This window comes from Urocitellus parryii, chromosome 2 (assembly GCF_045843805.1).
Source record: "Urocitellus parryii isolate mUroPar1 chromosome 2, mUroPar1.hap1, whole genome shotgun sequence".
Classification (NCBI taxonomy): Eukaryota; Metazoa; Chordata; class Mammalia; order Rodentia; family Sciuridae; genus Urocitellus; species Urocitellus parryii.
In genome coordinates, this window is record NC_135532.1 from 122535431 (window position 1) to 122554138 (window position 18708).

Below are 18708 nucleotides of genomic sequence, written 5' to 3' on the forward strand. Positions count from 1 at the left end.
TATATCTTTTCCACCATTGGGTCATCCAACTCACCTAGGAAGACAGAAGAAAATAAATCACACCAAAGCATTTGACATAAAAGGCAATCGGGCAGAGAACCATTAAGGGAGCAATAATTCTTGTGTAGGTTTTGTGATATCTGACAGTGTCTTACACCTATGTTTGTGGAGGATGTTTTACAGGAAGTTAGAAGTTAAGACCTCAGGGTTAGTACCCAGGATTGATGGTAATTGTGAGCTTTCCCCAGGGCATCCAAAGGAAGGAAATTGCTAGCCTGTGGGAATGGTTTTGGGAGATGAGTTCCAGGTTCTTTGACACTTTCTGCTATTAAGGTAGAGAACTGTCACAATAGAGTGTTCCCTTCCTTCAATATATTGTGTCTCCTAATTGATGAAAGCAAAAGGCCAAGAGTGGATCTTGCTCATCCCAAGGATTTGAATACAATCACTTTCCTATTCCTACCCTAATGACTACCAGCCCTGAGTATTAAGCAGCACGGATTGCTAAGAGTTAAACTAACATCTTGAGCTTAACACGACAAAGTTGAACTTCTGAAATCCCCATAAATGTTCCTCCCACATTCTTCCTTAACTCATATAATGACGACTTCTGTCTAGTTGTTCAGGCCAGAAACTTGTGTCACTTAATTTTCCTCTTTTGAGTTAAATCTGATTTGTCAGAAAATCCTTTTAGTGCTTCTTTCAAGATGTACAGAGTTTGATGACTTCTCACATCTCCATGACCACAACCCAGATCAAGCTACATAACTTATTGCCCAGATTATTGCAAGAATAACCTAACTGGATCTCCCTAACATTTAAGAGGACCAAAATGCAAATGGGAATTATTTTAGTTAGCTTTTTCCACTACTGTGACTAAAAGAGCTGACCAGAACAATTTTAAAGGAGGAAAAGTTTATTTGGGGGCTCATGGTTTCAGAGGTCTTAGTCCACAGAAGACTGGCTCCATTTCTTGGGGCTCCAGGTCAGGCTGAACATCGTTGTGGGAAAGTGTGGCAGAGGGAAACAGCTCCCATTATGGTGATCAGGAAGCAGAAAGAGAGACTCCACTCTCCAGATATAAATATATACACCAAAGCCATGCCCTAATTCCCACCTCCTCTAGCCATACCCTACCATTTCAGTTACACTCAGTTAATCAATATTAGGGGATTAATCCACTGATTGGCTTAAGACTCTTACAAACTAATCATTTCTCCTCTGAACCTTCTTGCACTGTCTCACAAGTGAGCTTTTGGGGGATACCTCACATCCAAACCATAACAGAATCCATAAACTATACATCTAAATATTTAAAACTTAAAAACCAAACTAACAGTAGTTTAAAATATGCTCTATACTCCTATTTTGAAATATGTGCTTTTTATGGAACACATTAAAAATATTTTTAATACAACAGTAAACAAAATAGCAAAGATGTTGAAATACTATTGTGCATGTGTGATTAATAGGCAGATTACAATTGGATAAATAGTAAGAAAAAGCTATTAATTCATGAACTACTATTGTTTATTTCATAGATATTATTTTTAAAGCTTAATTTCAGAAAAAAATGTTACGATTTAAATTTAGAGAAATTTGTTCATCTGAACTATTAATGCTTGGGAATGAACCTGAAATTTTATATATCATGTTCAAGTATTGTGATGGTGTTATATAAGATATATATTTTAGACAGTGTAAAAATATTAAATTTCATCACATAAACCAGTGGTAACTTATATTGCCATTTCATTGTCTCTTAAAACAGTATTTTAAAAGCTAGATCTGTCATGGATTTTCTGTCTGGACTTACATAAATATAAATTTGAGTACCATAAATTGTTTAATATTGAATAATGTCCTTTAGCTATTAAATGTGAAACTTTTGCAAATGCTATGCAACTCATGAGTATTTCAAGGACAATGAAGTATAAACAACAGAAAAGCAAGAAAATGACTGTTCAACATAATTGAGATGCAATACTTGATTACTTGTGGCATTTATGCTTTCCATTTTCCAAGTTGTATTTCTCCTAAATAATGCACCCATTGCACAATTTCTTCCATTCTCCTGATCAGTGGCCATACAGTGTATCCTACTAATCTTAACAGAATCTAGCAGAGGCCACTTATTTTTTCTTATTTAATGCACACATGGCAAAAGGCATGGATAAAAGTTTCCCAGGGTACCTGAAAGTGACTATCGGAGCTTATGTTTAAGGTTGTAGATTGTGCTATGATGGAATTAAGTCCTGATCTCCAATAAAGTTTCCCTAAGCACTTTAATAAATTCATAGAGTATGTGCAGAAGTCCCTCTTGCTTGAATCTCTTATTTTGCTTTTGACCCCTTCAATCAAAGCAATACTGCTTTAAAATAAGTTGGCACATCTTACTCTTCTGTTCAAAGTCTCTTGAAACTTGCACCTGAATCAGAGAAGCCAGACAGATCCTTACTATAATCAGAGAAGCCCCATGTGGGCTGGTCTCCTGCTTAATTCAGTCTTCATCTCCTTCATTTTGCCTTTGAACATCGCCCTCAGTGCCTCTCCTTAAAGTCACCGTGCACCTTTGCATTCAGGAATTTGCATGTTTCATGTTGTCTAGATGGCTCTGGCCCTAGGTAACTGCACCATTTTATTCAGTTAGGCCTGAATATCACCTTTTCAGAGGCCTTCTTGGATCATTTGGTTTTAAATGGTCCCCATCAGTCCTTGTTTTGTTTTTCCTCCAGAGCACTTATCTACATAGAATGTGTTATGTGTTTCATGTATTGATCTTGTTTATTTTCAGTCTTTCCATAAACAAAAGTTCCATGAAACCAGAGATTTTTGTCTGTTAAATAAACAGACAAAACTCTATCCTCAGTGTCGGCATATGAATATGTGTTCAATGAATGAAGATTGATAAATGTTCAAACAAATATGGTGGTTGTAGATTTTTCCACAAGGTGGTGCTCACAGATTATCTTTGCTTGGTTTCTATCTTAATTTCAAAATAAAATAAATCAAAACAAAACATAACCACCAAACCAAACTCTCCAACCCCCCAGTCCCAATCTTTTGCAAAGCAAATAAGATAATGGCTTATATTTTACAATTAAAAAACCTGGTTTCATGAAAAACATGTTTCATGTTTCCTCATGTTTGGAGAGTTACACAATGTTTTTCTCCATGGGGTCACAGGGCTATTAGGCATATCTATGGATACTTCTTCTGAGTGGTGGCTTAATTCTTTCTCCTTTCCCACTCTAGCCCCAGATGGGTCATCCCTAAGTCCTGGGATATAATACATTTTATAGCTGTAATTCGACTTACCAAAGACTTTCAAAGTGGAAAAAGAAGGCCAGACTTTAAGAATGCTGTAATTCGTGGAAGGACTAAGATGACAATATTAAGTACAACACAGCTGTCAATGACAGAGGTGAGAGAGAGGGTCATTGGGACTTATGGAGTGATAATATTTTCTGTTTCTTGAGTCCTTAATAATGTGCCAGGCATAGGGCTTTTCATGTCTAAGGTGTACCAAGTGCTGTGTACCACCTGAGGATACTGAAGCATACAGTGATTAAGCAACAAGCTAAGGGACTCCTATCTGGAAGGTGGGGGATCCATGGACCCAGGCAGTCTGAATCTAGAGCTCATATCATTCTTAACCAACAGAGTGGGCAGAGTTTATTAAAAAGCTTGGCTGGTGAAAGCCTGGTAGACTGGGGAGAGGGATGGTAGTAACCAGTTCTCAAAGCCAGGAGAATGAATGGAAGAACAAGAATCCACTAATATCTCAGAAGGGGATGAAAGTGTGGAAAAAACTGAGGATAAAGAAGACAGGCTTTGCTGATAAGGGACACTATAGGGAGCTCTGATCATCCCAGTGCATGATCCAAGTGAATTTTGTAGAAAAATTTAGAAGGAATATCAGATTGTCCCAGAATTTAGGGTGAAAGCACATTTATTGATGTGAGAATTATAAGAATTACATCGAGTCTAATAGAGATAACATGAGAGATCCATATATTCATGGTTCTTCCTTTTGGAATGACAAATAGATTAGGTGGCATCTCTCTTGTTCTGAACTTGTGGGGGATGCTGAGGAAGTAAAAGCCTCAGTCTCTTGCTCTCTGCACATTTATAAATTTATTTAGGTCCCTGTTCCCAGGCTCTGTTCTTGGTACTGAGAATAAATCAGGGAGACAAACAGAAGGAAATTCCTTCTGTCTTCATGGAGCTTATGAAGAGAACTAATAAAACATCCAAAAGTTTTTGATTATAGAGCATGCTAGAAGATGATAAATGCGATGGAGGAAAATAAAGTGGGAAGGGGGATTGGGAGCAGAGGGTGGTGAGAGGGGTCTAAAATGAGGATTAGAAGAAGCCTCGTTGAGAATGTAATATTTAAACCAACCTGTGAACAAGGCAAAGGAGCAAGCCTAGTGACTCGCTAACAGGGCGGCGAGGGTTTGTGCGTCCCAGGAACAAAATTCCTGGGGTAGGAGCTTGCCTGGCAGGGAAGACTCTGTATCTGTGGCAGTGAGAGCAAGGGCACAGAAGTAGGGGTGAGATCTGACAAGTGATGGAGTCCCAGATTGTGTAGGCCTTTTAGCTTTTTGAGTGAGTTTGGTAGATGTGGAGATGTGCTCCCAGATTCCCTTCAAGGAAGGACTAGATGTCCTGGTGTGGGGACTGTACTTGACAGATGGGCCCCAGCTGTTAGCTCTTTCAGGGTCTAAGCTGTAGAGCAGCTTCTTTTGAAGTTAGCCCAATTTTGGTAATGAGGCAAGTTGGGTGCATACAGTCCTGGCATTCCATTTGAGGTCATGGTAATAGGCCATATTCACTCCAGAGCCCTCAGTTGGGTGGTCAAGACTTTATTGGGTCTTATTGCAGCTCAACTTCTTCCCTGCTCAAATCCGCCTCCTTTCTCCTGTCACAGAGGTTTATTCCTAATTAACATCCTGCACTCCAAACTCCGTATCCACATTTACTTCTGGAGACCCAACAGGTAAGAGATAAAATGACAGTGCGATTTTGTGGACCACTTATTCTTTCCCTCACCCTCTGCCTCCCTTGTTCTGAATCAGGACTGAAAGAATAAATAAATGAACAAATTAATGTCAGAATACTATTGGGAGCTTGTGGCTTGACATTCAGGCCCAAAGATCCTCTGTTATTTGGCTGTAGTGGTTAAGAGTCTGACTCAGGAACCCAATGTGCTGGGTTAGACTTTCATTTACTAGAAATACCACATTGGGCAAGACACTGAGTCTTGTCTCAGTTTCATTTATAACATGAGATTTTAGTGCTCTAAATGAGAGTATGTTTGTAAAACTCTTAGAACCGTTTGATACATAGTAAGTGCCGAATAGGTATTGTTAAAGAAAGCCAACTTTGAGTCAAATATGAGAAAGTATGCATTTTGTATGTGGATCAGACTCCTTCTCACCATCAGGTATGTACACATTTTTATTTATTTATTTATTTATTTTGGACTGGTAGGTTTATGAATGGAGGGAGAGGTAAAATCAAGACTGGTTTGTGCTCAGTATTGGATTAGAAACAATAATGTTGAGTGAATGCTATGTAGTTAAGGTCTTCCAACAGAGCATCTGAATTACATAGATATATAATGGTGTGATTTATTAAATATACATAAAAATAAAGTGCTCCTCCTTTGAGATGAGATTGAGATTCACTCTTTCTTCAAAATCACTATTAATAGACATAATATACCAAAGTACATACATTTACTTTCATATTAAGGCCTCTGGGGTCACTGTCTTGGATTGCCACATTGACCATGTGCTACTTATACACTTAAACAAGGCACTGAATGAGGGCCTACCTAAAGATGGATGTTTTGCTGATCTGAAAGGTAATGACAGTGACAAATGAGACCTCCCAGTGGACCATAGCGAGGGTTAGCAGCAGGAAATTGCATTGGCTCAGTGATTAAGGCAACATCAGCAGTCAGAAGACAGCAGCAGGGCAGGTGGCCTTGGTCTTGCTGCTGCCTCATCTGATCCATCTCACAGGGTGATGAGTCTGAGATGTGTCTGCTTAGCCTGCAAACACAATTCTCTCCTGCTTCCCCCTTTTTTTTCTCCCTGAGGATAAATGAGCAGCAAGAAATTTGGAACATCCAGATTATTCAATGTCAGAGCTATTGCCAAAGCAGCACGCCCACTCTCCTTGGATGCTGAATGCAAGTTAAAATTGCCTCCGGCAAAAGGTTTTGTGAAGGTCTTACTCTTTTGTTTTAATTCAAGAAAAATTAATGAGAACCTACTATGTACCAGGCACTAGGCTCAATGCCAGGGATATAAAGATGAATGAGATAATTTCTTGTCTTCAAGGAAGTCACAGTCGAATGGGAGAGGCAACTAAGCAAAGGCAATGGTAGTTCCATCTTTTTTTTGTCTCCGGGTTGGCCAAAGACCTAAATGCTTTGGCTATTATTGAAGAACTTGAGAAGACACTTAATCCAACAAGTTGGTTGATTGATGTTCTTATTTCACTACCCCAAGGAGTACTGGGTGAGCAATTTATTTCAAATGGTTCAGCCTTAGCAAGAGAAAAATGTTAAACAAAAAAAATCCCAGAACAACATCTTTACAATTGAATATTACCTTGTGGGACCCTAAATCTGTTTCCAAGACCTTGGATTGATAAGGAAAGAGAAAACTGAAGCATTCTACAGGGAAATCAGAAGTTAAGACCCGGCAGATCCAGGACCAAATGAGACAGAAGTATTACAGTAGCTCTCACCTGAGACTGGAAAGATCTTGTTCGTCCCCTGGCCAGCTCCTCTTGAAAGAAGAGTACTCAAAATGTGTGACCCAAGACCTGTAGTTTATAGCATTTACTTTCCAACCAAAGACTTTACAATCCAAGTACTACAGATTTATAAAGGTAAAGAATTATCGGGATATGATGTATCTATGGAAAATGTACAATTATTGCCTATATAACTTGATAATTTTAAACATACTGCTGTACCATGAAACTAGCACCATATTATGATATGGAAATTTTCTAGTGCCTGGAAGGTTTCCTATCAATTTATCCCCCTCACTGCTTTGAGTTCTATTACCACAGTTTAATTTTGCATGTTGATAAGAGTCATATAAATGGAATCATGCAGTTGTACTCTTTCATGTCTGGTTGATCATGTTGTACACATCAGTAGCCCTTCAGAAGTCCGGTATCTGATTGGCCACGCTGATTGGCCACTGTTGAATCCTCTTCTGTTGTAGTTGCTGATCATTGACTTTTTGCCCAATTTTATTGGATTGTCTGTCTTTCTGTTATTGATTTATTTAGATTCTTTAGATTGTTCTTTAAGATGTTCTTTAGATTTCCTGCATACAAGACTCCTAAGTTTTAGTCCATTTTTATTTTGTTCTCCAAGTAGGTCAATGTTGTTTTCTGAGCCTTTTCCTCTCTTTCATTCATACCTTTAGATTTCCAAAAACTTTAAAACTCTCCTGCTGGCTTCCCATCTTTATAGAACTAGAATTTATAACCAAAAAAGTGAATGATTTTTGACTAAAAATCCTTTGTTACATTATCACCTATCTTTTAAAAGGAAATAAAGCCAAGAGACAGAATATCTGAGGGTGGAGTTTCAGAAATTAGAAAACTGTTGGGGAATACTTTTGAGGGAAACTGGGAGACAAGAAAGCCAATGAGTGGGGCACAGTGGTACACCCTTGTAATGCCAACTACTTGGGAGACTGAGGCAGGAGAATGGAAACTTTGAGGCCAGCCTGGGCAACTTAGTGAGATCCTGTCTCAAAACAAAAATTAAAAAAGGACAAAAGACTAAGTGGAGTGCCTCTGGCTTTAATCCCCTGTACTGGGAGTGGGAGTAATGGCCAATAAAAAGAGTATTTTCTATCTCTGAAATCTAATTATGCTGTCATTTCTTAAACTTTTCCTTGAATTTACGACAATTTCTTTTAAAGGATGTTGGACAAAGAAAGAACGTTATTCATCTGCAAATGACTTCTTCATTAAAGAAAAAGATAAGATTAAGGTTATAACTAGATAACTGGTTTCAGGACTATTTAAAATGACAGGCCATTAGTGGCTTTCTGCCAGCCTGAGAATCCTATAGTGCAATGTTCTAGGGAGGCCGTCATACCAGAAACTGGTGATAATAGTGCAACAATAAATAAATAGGAAATTACAAGCATACTTAAGAAGTTAGTGAGTGATCTTAGATTGGAAAGGAGAACTTGCAGGCAGGAGAATTCTTTCAGGTGCCCTTGAAATTGATGGTAAAAAAGCAGGAAGCTAAGAAGAAACATCAATGAAGGTAATTTATGTGATGAGAAAAAGAGATGAAAATTAGGGAAAAAAAAGAAGGAAAGAAAAGACAAGGGGAGAGTTTGTGCCTAGCCAGACTCAAGCAATGTCTGTACATCTTCAAGCTGAGATTGTATTTTTTAAAAATGCATGGTTCTGGGATGTCCAACCTAAGCAAACTAGACTATTCAATCCTAACTCTAAAACCAACACTCAAATTTATGAATTACATTCTATTTCCGCCATAAATAATTTCACTCTCCCAACATTTATTGGTTACCCACTAGCTATTAAGTGCTATTACAGATAATCATCATATGATTTTGTACATTCTTCAAAGTATTATTATAACAGAATAGAAGACAGGTTGAAATCAGTCTGGGAGGATTAGGGGAGCTTTTAGATTAATTTGTTTATCCATTCTTCAAATATTTATTGAGTGGCCTACCTTACGCCAGGCATCATGCTAGATTCTGAGGACACAATCTTGAACAAGAAAGATGTATCTCTGTTGTCATAGAGCTGACAGTTTAGTGGGAAAGATGCCATTAAACTGTGCTTTGAAAAACCCATTAGGCATTTGTCATGTGAAAGAGGCAGGAAAATCATTCCCAGCAGAATTCCAGGGTAGAATTTCAGAGTTTGGAAAGATGTTGGCAAATTTGGAGAACTACAAATTGTGAGATGAGGTGGGAATCACCTGGAATACATCTAGTGAGAACCCAGTAAAATAGATTCTTCCCCAAATGTCAGAGCTAAAATCTTCTATGCCTAGCTAGGGCAGTTAGATCTCTCTGTCTCTGTCTCTGTCTCCCTCTCTTATTTTGTGCCTAGTACTGATGAACACTATGGGAACGGAAAGAGGAATATGGCAAGAGTCTCTATCCTTAAAAATACCTATAACAGAACATAGGACCATCATACCCAAATGGTATTAAGTTAAGAGAAGCTGAGAGGTGGATTAAAATGGAAGGAGTTCAACCTTAGCACTGCAAAATCAATAAATAAAATAAATAGAAAAAAATTTAAACAGAAGGAGATAGATCCTGAGTTCAGTTTGGCTCTGTAGCATAATGAAGATGGAATTTCAAATTGTATAGTAAAAATTAGTCATCCATTATCCTCAGGTGCTAAAAGACTTACATAGTGGTTTTGGGCTAGTCATCTCTACCAAGAAGAGTCAGAGCAGACAAAAGACAACCCTATAAAGTGTCAAGAAGAAAACGGTCTTTTGAGTTTATAATTGACTGTTTCCTGGTCAAATAACCTGCACGTTTCAGGTTAAAAAGGGCCAATTTAGGGTTAGATTTATCATATCCTCTTAAATATCTTTTAGAAGTTTTGGGTATATATTAATCAGCTATTTCTGTAGTGACAATTCTCAAATATCAATGGATGACACAATGACAGACATTTATTTCTTAATTGTGCTCAGCTATGCTTGGCTTTTCTGGACTGGGCTCCAGGATGTGGAGGAACTTCCAGGTTCAAGTCTGTTCCATGTATTCTTTTATTCTGGGACCTAGGTGGAAGGATCAGTCATTATCTAAAAAAGTTTTCTTCATGGTGGAGGGCTGAAGCTCAAGTGAGCAGCAGAAACTTGCAAGGCCTCTAAAAGTTTCTGCTTGGATGTGATACAAGTCATAATTGTTCAAATTCTACAGAACTGAAAGCATAACTGAGCTGAAAAGTGCACTTGACCCTCTGTATCTGTGAGTTGTGCTTTCATGTATTCTGTAAAATGTGGATCAAAAATATTTAAAAAGAAACTTTGAGCCTCAACTGAACAGGTAAGATCTTTTTCTTGTTATTATGCTCTAAGTAGTACAGTATAATAACTACATAGTAATCATATTGTAATAGGTAATATAAGTAATCTAGAGGTGACTTAAAGTATACATGAGGATACCTGTAGGTTATATACAAATATGATGTCATTTCATAAAAAGAACTTATTCATTTCCAGGTTTTGGTTCTGCAGGGGTTCCTGGAACCAATCCCCTAGAGATACTGAGGAATGACTAAATTTCTTTTCATGGAACAAGGATCAGAAAAAGAAGCATAAATGTTTGTTAATCAATACATTCTACTATGAAATACTTGTTATTTTATCTGTTTATAAAATAACTTCAACAGGTGTGAAATATTTTTTTTAGAAGTGTGATCAGAAGATATTAGAGAATACAACATTTCAAGGGAAATGTTCTAAGATTCTTTCCAGTGGCATGAATCTGACATAATTTCCTATGTACATATATGAATATACCACAGTGAATCTCATCATTATGTACATTTACAAGAAATTAATTTAAAAAAACTATGGGTAAATGGCAGAAAAATCCGTTTAAGGAAGTAAGCAGGAGGTGAGGGTAGGGGAAGGAGAGGTACTGGAGACTGAATTAAAACAAGATATATTCCATACTTGTATAATTGTATCACAATGGATTCTACTATCATGTATAAAAAGAACCAATAAAAAAAGATGGTCTTTCATGCTGTGCCAGAGGAATTGGTATTAGAAGTGGTTGGAGTGAGATTATTGTGGGAGAGATTAAAATTCAAGCTATAACAATTTGGAAGTATCCAAATACTAGCCATTCAGGTAGGATTAGAATGGGTTGTGGTTCTTTCAATATAGGAACACATTGTGTGTGTGTGAGTGTGTGTGTGTGTGTGTGTGTGTGTGTGTGTGTGTGTTTATGTGCGCGTGTGCTAGGAAGGGATGGGGAAGTGCATGTTGTATAGTGTAGGTACATATATTTGCCGTGTTATGTACATGGTCTTTATGTTTTGTTTGGTTGAACCGTTTGTGTTCAACCCTGCAAATCCAGGTGTTATATTGCCATGATTTCTCTCCAACTGACAGAAGTAGTCATTTCCCCTGTGCGTGGAAAAACCATAAATCAGTCTTTGCTGGAATGGTAAATATGGTTCTGTCTGAAGCATGAACTTCTGAGTTCAACTTGGTTATAAAATTATGAGTTAAATTTAGAATATCTTAAATGTGGTGTATTTAACTGATGGTAGGACTTTATGTAGCATGATGAAAACATTACCATTTTCTGTTCCTTCATGTACTTTATGCTTTTAGCTGAGATTAGGTGTTGTTCTTGGTGTGCGATGATTATTTTACATTATTGTTCACATTTCTGCAGCTTCAGTGAACACTACTTAAAACCAAGCCATTGAGCAATTTCTATACACTTAGAAATCACAATGAAACTCTCTAATTAAGAAATATCACTGTATACCATGCTTAGAGAAACCTGCAATTCAGCACAGGCAGCCTATCCTTTTATATGCATTAGATTAGCTGCTTTCAAACACAGATGACAGAAAACATTTGTGCAGAAAACTACTTCTCAGTATTCTTTGAGTCACTAAATTTTTTTGAGGGGTTAGAGTAAAAACAGATAAAGAAATTGGATCTATCTCTCTATGAGAGATCTTTAGTCCCTCATTAGTTATTATGAGGTCATTGGTGTCTACTTACCTCTTTCCTTCCCTCTTCTTTTTCTTTGGGTTTTAACTTTTTTACTTGTTATGGGCCCTTTTGACTGTAATTAATGAGAATTCAAATTCAAAATTTATTATCTTATATAACAGGTGGTTCAGACATAGGGTGTCTTCAGTCACAAAAATACCAGGGCTCTGGTTCTATTTTCCTGATATTCTCTTGGTGTTTCCTCTTTTCTGCATTGTCTTGATTCTCAAGCTGGGTTTTTTCATTACATTAAGACAGCTGTCACAATATCCAAAGACATATGCTTCCTTGATAAGGTCCAAAAAAGCAAAGAATTCTCCTCCCGCATAGCAGGAATGTCTGGTATTGCTCAATGTCTGTTCTCCCTTGCTACATACTGTTAGAAGATTCAGCCATCCCAAAACGTGACTTTCCAGCCCTAGGTGACACTTTCCAGCTTGCTAGTGGGTGGCAGTGGAAGCAATATGTTTAGTTTTAGGCTATATCCTGAAAGGGAAGTAAAATGTCTTTCCCTTTTCCCCTCCCATTAAATGGAATGAAGTTTGGTTGGTGTGCCTGGAACCTGAGATGGAGTCTGATGAAAAAAAGGCAGAGTGAAAAAGGTGGAAGGAACTGGGACATGTGACAGTTTCATAGGGCAAGCTATCTAACCACTTTTGAATCTTATATGAGAGAATAATAAACCATCATTTTTAGTGTGAAACTTTTAAAGTCTCTCAGTGTTTATCCTTGTCAATAGGAGGAGAAGAATAACGTTCTGTCTTAGGCCTACCTATATCACTTTAGGCCTAGCTCCTACCTGGGACTGAACTTATCACCAAGAAAACCCATAGAGGGTGTTGACTGCCTTAATCCTAGGTTTCTGAAACAATCACAGATAATATGATGAGATTTCAGAGATGGGTTCATATTGATCAGAACCCACTCCCAGAGAAGGGACTTAGTAGGGACAGCAGAGGTTGAGTCCCATTGAGGATTCTGTTAGAAAGAAGTGAGGAATGGATGATTGAATAATGTTCTTTAGAAGCATGCCTTTACTCATTGGCATATCTAACTGATTATGGGCTAAAAAAATAAAAGTCAATTCATTCAGTTCACTCTGCTTCTTGGATTGTCTGAGTTGGAGGAAATAGCCTAAGTGGTGGGTGTTATTTTAGATATAACATGTTTTCCTGTGTGAATGAATGTGTGTTTGCATGTGGGTATTGAGAGAATAATCCTTGTCACTGTGGGTAGGGTAGGTAGGCAAGGTTCTTTTTCCTCTGGGTCCAGTTGGTCAAAAAGGGCTTGCTTAGTTTGTTAGCTGAAGACTAGTTAGAATTGTTTACACCAAGTGTTTTAGTTAGTTTTTTTTTTTTTTTTGGTCATTGTGACCAAAAATCCTGACAAAGACAATATAGTGAAGACAAAAATTCATTTTGGTTTATGGTTTCAGAGGTTCAGTCTATGGTCAGTCAACTCCATAGTTCTGGGCCTAAGGAGAGGCAGAACATTATGGCAAAATTATGTGGCAGAGGAAATGAGCTCAGAATATGATGGTTGGGAAGCAGAGAGAGCTCTGCTCATCAAGGGCAAAATATAAACTCCAAAGTCACACCCCCAGTGACCTGCTTTCTCTGGCCATACCCGACCTGCTTACAGTCACTTCTCAGCTAATTCACATCAGCGCATTAATCCACTAATCAGGTTACATGTCTCCTAATCTTTCACCTCTGATCTTACATTGCCTCCCACAATGAGCTTTTTTTGGGGGGATACGTTATATCTAACAATAGCACCATTCTTCAGGAATATAAAACAAATCATCTCCAAGAGTTCATCAGTCCAATAATAGCCTAAATAGTTGATGAGTGCAACAACTGCTCAACCACATCCTCTGACTAGCACTTCCTTCTAAAGACAAGGTGGAGGAGGTATTATCTAAATGGAGAGAAGGGGAGACATACTTCATAATTTTACCGGACACTGATAGCATCCACACATACTGCTGAAACCATCTTTCGAAGCAACTCTCCTGAGTGTTACATTCCCCTAACCAAGACATGAAAATGTGCTTAACTAATGGAAGACAATACTTGAATAACTGAAGTAGATTATTGACTGTATAGGTATTCTTTGAAGACAGGAAAACAGAAAATAGGTTAGGAATGCTGCATTAAATTTTTTGGTAACTATAGCCTGAGAAAAACCACTATTTGCATAGATGTGAAGAGAGTGGTTCTAGGATTCACTAGGTGTCAAAACCTGCCTCCTCCACCAGGGGTGTGAATTTGTGCAATTACTTCATCTCTCTACATCCTTTTCTCCTTACTGTTGAGGCAGTGTTGATAGCACCTGCCTTGTAGGTGGCTGGGAGCTTAAATAAGAACACAGGTGTGGGGACAAGTGCATGGAGTACTGCATAGGTGCATACATTGAGGGCACCTGAGTGGCAGGCCACACCCCTTGTGCTAAGCATGTGAGTGGCAAACTGCTTATGCCATAGGCACAGTGCTGGAGGGAGGCCACCTGTTGTGGTCCCAGGGCTTGCTCCATGGCCTGCTCCTCCATTGGTTGCCACAAGGATTGTTGGCCAGAAATTGCATTGGTGGCTGCCTACAAAATGCTTAGCTACTGCCTGAGTATATACACATGGTAACAATGCAAGAAAATCAGACCTGCTTCCTGTTTGGCCTCCGGAGGTATTAAATCTTGACTCCTCAGCCACACTCTCCTGTACCCTATTCTGTGGACCAACTTGCTGGAGGAGAGAGAGCGCCCCCACACAGGGTCTGTTTACTAGGAACACTATCATCATAAAAGTCATCTCAGTTCACATGGAGCTTCAGCTTTTTATCCAGCAGTTTCTTCATCTTTTTATTTTATATTTTCTCCTCTTTCTCCTTTTTCTTCACCTTCCCTCCTTCTTCTCTTTCTCTTGCTCCGTCTCCTCCTCCTTTTACTTTTTTTTTTTTTTTGGTGGTGGTGGTCCTGGGGATTGAGCCCAGGGATTCACAAATGCTACATAAGTGCTCTACTTCTGAGTTACATCCCTCTCTCTCTGTTTTGAGTCAGTATCTCTTGAAGTTACCCAGACTAGCCTTAAACTTGTAATTCTTCTGCCTCAGCCTCCTGAGCAGCTGGAATTATAGGTGTGCACCATCATGCTTGATCAGTTTATTCATTCCAAAGAACATTCAGGTGACATAGAAAGATGCTTTATATTTTCTGTCATAGGGTAGAATTTTTTACTAGATACTCTACTTCAGGAATGTTGATTGGAAATTTGTTTATTCTTTTTTTATTCCATTCATAAAGAAGTTAAACACACATGTGTGTGCAACACATCCCTTTCAAATGAGAACATGGGGCTTGTTTACTAGAAGCACTATCATCATAAATTTGAGGTCCCTTTGAACAGTTAAGGTGTTTTTTTTAGTATTGGGGATTGTACTCACGGGCACTTGACCACTGAGCCACATCCCTGCTTTATTTTGTATTTGACTTAAAGACAAGGTCTCACTGAATTACTTAGTGCATCGAGTCTGCTGAGGCTGGCTTTGAACTTTCAATCCTCCTGCTTTAGCCTCCTGAGCTGTTGGGATTACAGGCATGCACCAGGCAAGAATAAGTTTTAATGCTCTATAAACAGGGCTTAGATGACAGAGGCTGGAGGGGGCTCTAATGAGACAGTTGATTTGAGTTTAATTCAAGAATATACTCTCTAAAAATCATACTTTTCTGAAAACTTAATTAGATACTCATGGCAGTGATGAGTTCTGTTTTATTGAAGGTTTCTAGTTAAAGGGTGGATAATCATTTATAAGGGATGTGATTGAAGGGTTTATACACAAATCCATGGTTGGACTATGCAACTGGTTGGATTATACCTACTTCTGAAATGCTCTATGATTTTAATTATTAGTCCTGTCAACGTAAGCATGGCCTTCGTCTAAAATTTGATCTATCAGTAAGCCATTGTAACTCATGGTGAGTTTTCAATACTAATCACTATGTTCCTTGGAAAAGCCAGCAATGAAAACCACTCATTCAAAGACAAAGCTTAATCACTCTGAAGCAATAGTTACTAAAGTAGTCATTGAAAAAGACCATAATGTGACAGTAAAAAAAAAACAAATAAAAATTGATGAGGCCAAGTGAAAGGTAAACACAGTCTTTTGGAATGAATTAAAAAAAATCATGCATTTACCTTTACTTGCTGCAAAAACAAGGCAATTACAAGACTTTTGACTTTTTAATTGTACTGTTATCACATATTTTAACTTTAATGCTTTGAAGAGTCTTGGATGAAATTGTTTTAATTGAGGCCAACTCAATTTTGGGTTATTATTTATAATTAGGTGGAATTTTCCCTTAATGTAATTTTGTTGAAACCTTCAAAACATCTAAAGCTAGCAGTATATGCAATGAACAGTTGTTTATACAAATCTACTTTCTCATCTAGTGAACTTAGCAATAAAAAAAATACAGGGGAGGAAGGGAACTAATATTGGTGGACTCCTCCTCTGTGCTAGGTGCACAGAATCTTACTTAACTTCTAAGAGAATTGGTGAGATAGACACATAATACATTTTATAGATGGCATCTTTTTGACATTCAGAAATTGTTGCTCAGGGTCACTAATTCAGTACATTCTGAAATCAGAATTTTGACTTAGAGTTGCTTGAATCTAAATAGAACCTGACTCTGCATTCTGTTATTTTAAGATGGGAACTTACACTCTTCAAATTCAAATGTCTTCACTGACCAGGCAGGAATGGAAATGAGTGACACTGCAGGGAGCAGGGAGAGGATATAAGCCAGGTAAGAATGAACTGGGAGGTGCATCCAAATAAAATAAAGCTCAATGTAAAATAAGACAAAATATAAAATAAAAAGTAAAACAAACAAATCATTTTGACAGTTAAACAAACTCACCTCTTAGCTCTATCAGGCCAAAATGAGTTTGCAGCCTCAACGTGCTATTTAATTCTTATGCTATTGTAACTTAAAGACGGACGAATGATTTGAGGGTCACAATTCAAATGCATTTTTTATTGGCCTTCCCTCAAATTTTATTTGGTCAAAGATGCTTTTCTTCTCCCACAGGATGAAAGTGTAGGCAAGTTCAGGGGATTTTTCTGCTCACATTTAAGTAACAGACATGCCTACCGTCAATTTAATTCATAAACAGTTTCAATTCAGGAATTAGTCTTCTGACCTTCATAAATCAAAATTTCCAAATTGATTCGTCATCCTTTCTCTCAGCTAGCCCCTTGTGGTGGGAAAAAAAGGTCATAATATATTTTTTTTTTTGTATTTTTTTCACTCTCTCCTTCAATTAACAGTTTTTTGTTTTGTTTTGTTTTATTATGTTTGGTAAGAAAAAAGTGAAAAGAGAAGAGAGATGAAGGGGTAGGGATATAATAAAGATGCTTGAAATGTCCTGATTTGAATTGGCCAGGCAGATCCTTAAGGTTTACTCCAGGATTCTTTCAGGGCTTCTTCCCATGGCCTTGAGAGAAGAAGGGGCTGCCTGTCAATTTCAGTGGATGTTTGGGACACCATCAGTGTGTCCTAGGAATTCTGAACTCCCAACTCGAGCTTTTTGCTGTTGAGCCTTTCACTGCCTGTGGGGTTGGACTGAATCTGACTTCACATTGTCTTGCATACAACCAGCTACATGGAAATACTTTTGTATCGTCTGTTCTGATAATTTCTGGAAGTACAAGCCAGTTCCAATGACTACTAACTCTTTCAGGATCCTCCAGTTACATAGTCTCTACTCCTCTGGGAGGAGTCAGCTGCCAGTCTCCTCTGCTTCCCAGTACAGAGGATGAAAATCACATAGCCCAGGCTTTCCCAGTGTCCTATTGAAGTCTCCCTACTCCAACTACCAGGCTTAGGGTGAAGGGACAGCGAGGAGCCGGTAGTTGGGGTTGAGTCTTTAACGTGGTTCAATGGTCCCAGAGTTAGGGATAGAATTTTCATCACTTTTAATGTAAATTCTGCATTTTGATCAGATACTGATTTCATCTTGGTGCTTCAGGTGAAACATCAATTTTAATGTGATGCCATACTTAACTATCACTCTAGGTAAGGCCAACGCAGCCCTGAAAAGGGCAAAAAAGCACAGTTAATCTGGGTCAGGATTTGACAATTTATTAGAAACTTTGAGCACAAAATCTGAATGAAATTCAACAAGGGCCCTTTGAATGGACTTTATAAGATCTGTAAACTTCTTGGAATGATTTACAGGATTCCAATGTGTGTGCACAAATATACATTTTTGAGGAGTTATGATTGCAAATGTTAAGGATCTCTGGGGAAAAAAATCATTGCAGAGTTTCTCCATATAAAAGTACCTTTTTTTTTTTCTGAGCATACAGCCACACATGAATACAAGAGAAATCATCCTGTTTACTCAAGTTATGTTTTATGTGGTAAAGTTGAGGAAACTGTGTATCAATAACTGTCAACATCACTCCACTGTTTTTTTTTTTTTCTCAAAACTTAGGACTTTTGATTCTATGGTTGTCAAAGTTAAACTAGTTCTTAAATCATTTATATCAGTTTCTTTCTTAGTATGTTTTAAAACATTTCCTTCTATAGAAAATAGGACAGCAGCAGGGGTGGGGGAGTTAAATCATATTTTTGACAAAAAAGTCATTATTTCTTATGTATGTCTTTCTGGTAAGATCCATTCTCTTGGTTATTTTATTCCCAATGTGATACTAAGGAATTTACAACTATAGAATATTTTAATGCAGTCAGGGCAGAAACTATTAAGGCAGCAAAAATAGATTTAGGAAAAAAAACCCTACATCAAGTAATGGAGCAGTTAAGATGTTCTAATTAAAGTTATAATTGTAAATTGAGTGCATGAAGATAACTTAAATTTTTTCACATCTGGGCATTTTGGTCTATATTTTATTTCT